Consider the following 4,986-nt stretch of genomic DNA (forward strand, 5'->3'; position numbering starts at 1 on the left):
TTTCAAGTTGAAGCACTGGCGTTGTGCAGTGAATGCTTTTAAAGAGAGAGAGAGAGAGAGAGAGAGAGAGAGAGAGAGAGAGAGAGTGAGTGAGTGAGTGAGTGCAGGGGACCCTACACTCCAGCTCAGGTGGTGGCGGTATCACGCCCAAATGTAAACCGGATTAGATGCAAGAAGAAGAGAGTGCGCGTGTGTGCGGCATTTGTAGTTATAATTGAATCCTCAGTATGAATAGTTTTTAAGGCGTTGAATATGTCGGCGAGAAATCTATTGTGGAAGTAGTTGTAAATAGACGGTTGATAGTGAGTGTTCGTTCTGTTGAAGCATTGTGATGTGACTTTTTGTGAATCGTTCCTTAACATTAAAGCGTGTGTGTGTGTGTGTGTGTGTCATTGGAATGAAGCAAGAGACCAGGATGCAAATTGTTGCAAAAAAAAATGAAAATGTATTATAAAATAAATAGAAACAAATAAATCCGCCAAATTCCGAATTAAATCGATCTGGGAACTTGCTGAGCTACAGCGAAGCCTTTAAAAGGGCACTATTCGTGCTTGTCACTCGCTTACGGCCATACCACCCTGAGCACGCCCGATCTCGTCCGATCTCGGAAGCTAAGCAGGGTCGGGCCTGGTTAGTACTTGGATGGGAGACCGCCTGGGAATACCAGGTGCTGTAAGCTTTTTTTTTTTTTTCTTTTTCCCCCACCCTTCTCCAGCACCTACAAAGTGGCTGTTCAAACATTTTGAAACACAAAATCCCTTACATTCTGCTCCAATGATTTCTACACAAAACACGAGAGATACGCACATCTGACAATAAATAAATAAATAAACAAACAAAAATAATAAAAAAGGAACAAATCTCTCAACTCCATAAAAAAAAAACAAAAAAAACAATTTTCTTACCACAGGACTCGTTTAATGTCATCTTACTTTCATCCATGCAACCAGCTTTCTTTTTATTTCTCACAAGTCACTAGTTCAGTACGTTGTACGTGCCAAGACAGCGTGGGCTTCTCATCGCATGTATGATTGTCTTCAAATTTTGCACTTCTAGATATTGTTACTTTTATCATTCTCTTCTAGTAAGTGGCTGCTCCAGCAGTCATATATTACTATTGGATTAAGCACTTTGTTTATTTGTGACGACATCTACCTCGTGGTACCTTGCTCTGACAGTGCCGCGAACCGCTAACTCCACTTGTGCATATCGTTCCAGTGTCAATAGAAACTGTGCTGTTCCACTGTTCCTATGCACTGTTTTACAGGTGACCGTAGAGTCAGTCCTGGCTAAAAACCCTTGCAGTCTCAGTGACTTGCACATGCAATTGGATGTCGCTCATTTCGCCCAATCTTTTGTACCGTGTTTATGTCTTGTAAAACATCTTCCACTAATTCAATGACAGGGTACGAAAAAGTCATTTCAGCGCAGTCCGATGATGCCACAAAAGTCCCTGGACAGCATTCGTACGTACCGCTCCTTTTTGTTGAGCTCCAGGTGGAGTGTAGCGGAGATGGCGTTGTCCGTTGAGCTGTTTCGTAGTTTTCTTGTGACAAAATGTTGTCTTTCTCTTTCGCTATGTTAGTGTTTTGTGGTGAGCCTGGTTTGGCATTCTGTGTGTTTTTACAGTGGTGTTTATCAATGAATTGTTTAATTCGTTAAATAATGAATTAAATAATGACAGCGGCCTTTAAAAAGGCACTATTCGTGCTTCTCACTCGCTTACGGCCATTCCACCCTGAGCACGCCCGATCTCGGAAGCTAAGCAGGGTCGGGCCTAGTTAGTACTTGGATGGAAGACCGCTTTGGAATACCAGGTGCTGTAAGCTTTTTTCCTTCTCCAGCACCAACAGGATCAGCTACTTATTGTTCATTCAGCTGCTCCCATTAGTGGTCGCCACAGCAAAGCATCCTTCTCCATACTACCCTGTCTTCTATATCTGCTTCTTTCAAATGAACTACCTGCAAGTATTCCCTCACCACTTCCAGAAACCTCCTCTTTGGCCTTCCTTTTTTCCTCGTTTATTGCCGCTCCATCCTCAGTATTCTTCTACCGATATACCCCATGTCCCTCCTTTGCAAATGTCCAAACCTTCTCAATTGCGCTTCCCTCACCTTGTCTCCAAAACGCCCTACATGCGCAGTCCTCTAATAAGCTTGTTTCTAATCCTGTCCATCATCGTCACTCCTAATGAAAACCTTAACATCTTGTCACACACACATACATACAGGCTATGACCTGCATTGAAATGCTTTTAACGATGGTCTGGCATTAGGGGAATTGGATGAGGAGAAAAATAAACCAAGAAAAAGAAGGCAGATAAATAAAGTATAAAATATATATAACACATAAGTGTTGTCGCCTTGTCATATGAGCTTCACCTGTGACTAATAATGTATCAATTAGGTCTCAGGTGTGTATAAAAAGAACCCCAGTACACTAGACCTTCACATCAACTGCAACTTGACCTCTGCAAACATGCCAAAGATTCACCCTGAGACTAAAGTTTTGATTATCAAGAGGCTGAAGACCAGATCCCCTGCTGATGTGGCAGACACCTTCAATGTGTCTCAGCTTCAAGTACAGAGGATTAAAAAAGATTTGAAGAGACTGAAGAGGTTTTTGACAAGCCCAGGTCAGGCAGACCCCGCAAGACAACTGCACGAGAGGACCGTTTGTTGGCTCGAAAATCCAAGGCCATCCCATTTTCCACTGCAGCAGAGCTCCACAAGACCTGGTCACCTGAAGTCCCAGTTTCAACCACAACAGTTTGTCGGATTCTGTCTCGAAATGGTCGAATCAGTGCCCAGAAGCCAGCACTAAACAAAATACAATTGAAATACTGTGTGGCATTTGCCAAGGCCCACAGCCTGCTAAAAGGATGGACGCTGGAAAAGTGGCAGAAGGTGGATTTTTCAGATGAATCTTCTGTTGAATTACACCAAAGTCGCCGCATATATTGCAGGAGACCTACTGGAGCCCGTATGGATCTGAGATTCACCCAGAAAACAGTGAAGTTTGGTGGCGGAAAAATCATGGTCTGGGGTTACATCCAGTATGGGGGTGTGCGAGAGATCTGCAGGGTGGAAAGCAACATCAATATTCTAAAATACCAAGAAATCTTAGCTACCTCTTATTTTCCCAACCATAAAAGAGGCCAAATTCTGCAGCAGGATGGTGCTCCATCGCATACTTCCATCTCCACATCAAAGTTCCTCAAGGCGAAGAAGATCAAGATGCTCCAGGATTGGCCAGCCCAGTCACAAGACATGAACATCATTGAGCATATGTGGGGTAGGATGAAAGAGGAAGCATGGAAGACGAAACCAAAGAATATTGATGAACTCTGGGAGGCATGCAAGACTGCTTTCTTTGCTATTCCTGATGACTTCATCAATAAATTGTATGAATCCTTGCCAAACCGCATGGATGCAGACCAAGCTCATGGAAGTCATACAAGATATTAAATTTGGATCTCACAGCACCACTACTTAATTTGCTGACATATTTTTGTATTTGCAGTAAATTTGTTCAATTTCTGTATAGGTGACAAAACTTTTGTCTTGCCAAAATTTGACCTTTCTGTCTTGATTAAATGATAAATCTTTTTTCAGTGAAACTAATTTATTTCAGTGCATTAAACATCATTTGGGAGGGTTTTAGCTTTTAATATGAGCTATTTCTAACACCAATTGATTAATTAAAAGTCAGGTTAATAGCAGGTGTTTCTACAAAATAGATAAGCGACATGACTTTTGTCTGGGACTGTATATATATATATATATATATATATATATATATATATATATATATATATATATATATATATATATATATATATATATATATATATATATATATATATATATATATGAGAAAAAATAAATAAAGTGTATATGCAAGGTATGCTTATGACAGTAAACAGTAAACATTTAATGTGGTTGATGTGATTGTCTTTAAAGTGACCGTGTGCGGTATGGTGTGGTATAAAGTGCACTGTACTGTGCAAGTCCAGAGTTAAAGTGACAGTACAGAGATAGTCATAGTGCGAAAAGAAAAAATGTGCAGAAAAAAGTGTGACGGTGGAAAGGGTGGACCAGATTTAGATCCTGGGTGTTTCCTGGTTCAAACTCCGAATGGCCTACGGGAAGAAGCTCCTCTTCATTCTCTCTGTGTTTGCTTTCAGGGAGCGGAAGCGTTTCCCTGAACGCAACGAAGAAAAGAGTCCATTGTTGGGATGGCTGAGATCCTTTACAATCTTCCTGGCTCTGGTCTGGCACCGCATGCTGTAGATGTTCTGCAGGTTAGGGAGCTCGGTGTGGATGGTACCTTCAGCTGAACACACCACCCTCTGGAGGGCTTGTCTGTCCTGCATGGTGCTGTTCCCGAACCAGGAAGTGATGCTACTCGTCAGAACGCTCTCAATGATGCAAGTGTAAAAAGTCTTTAGCACCTGAGAGGGTAGTTTACAGTCCATTAAGCATCTCAGATGGTACAGACGCTGCCGGGCCTTCTTTACCAGGGTGTTGGTGTGACAGGACCAAGACAGGTCCTGTGTGATGTGAACACCTAAGTACCGGAAACTGTCCACTCTCTCCACTGGGGTCCTGTTGATGTTTAGCGGTTGGTATGACCACTCTTGCGTCGTGCTTAAGTCCACTATCAACTCCTTAGTCTTGCTGACTTTCAGGAGAAGGTTGTTCTCCTGGCACCATTTCTCCAGGTTTTTAACCTTCTATAGGTAGGCCGTCTCGTCATTGTTGGAGATCAGGCCCACCACAACAGTGTCATCAGCAAACTTGATAATGGTTGTGGAGTTGAAAGTAGCCTAACAGTCGTATGTGTACAGTGAGTACAGCAGGGGGCTCAGAACACAACCCTGGGGAGCTCCAGTGCTGAGGGTGAGGGTGGATGAGGTGTGTTTGCCCACCCGTACGACTTGTCTGTTAGGAAGTTAGAGATCCATTGACACAGCGGCATGCTGA

At 42.6% G+C, this 4,986-nt stretch overlaps 1 non-coding gene and 1 pseudogene across 1 annotated transcript; both read left to right on the top strand.

Annotated features, from left to right (window-relative positions):
• Window positions 1-560: 560 nt before the first annotated feature.
• LOC124403483 lies at window positions 561-679 on the top strand. Its single transcript, XR_006928902.1, has one exon. It is a non-coding gene; the product is annotated as a 5S ribosomal RNA (ribosomal RNA).
• Window positions 680-1,720: 1,041 nt separating this feature from the next.
• On the top strand, window positions 1,721-1,829 carry LOC124403486 (annotated as a pseudogene).
• The last annotated feature ends 3,157 nt before the right edge of the window (window positions 1,830-4,986 follow it).

Source organism: Silurus meridionalis, chromosome 20 (genome assembly GCF_014805685.1).
Source record: "Silurus meridionalis isolate SWU-2019-XX chromosome 20, ASM1480568v1, whole genome shotgun sequence".
NCBI classification, from domain to species: domain Eukaryota; kingdom Metazoa; phylum Chordata; class Actinopteri; order Siluriformes; family Siluridae; genus Silurus; species Silurus meridionalis.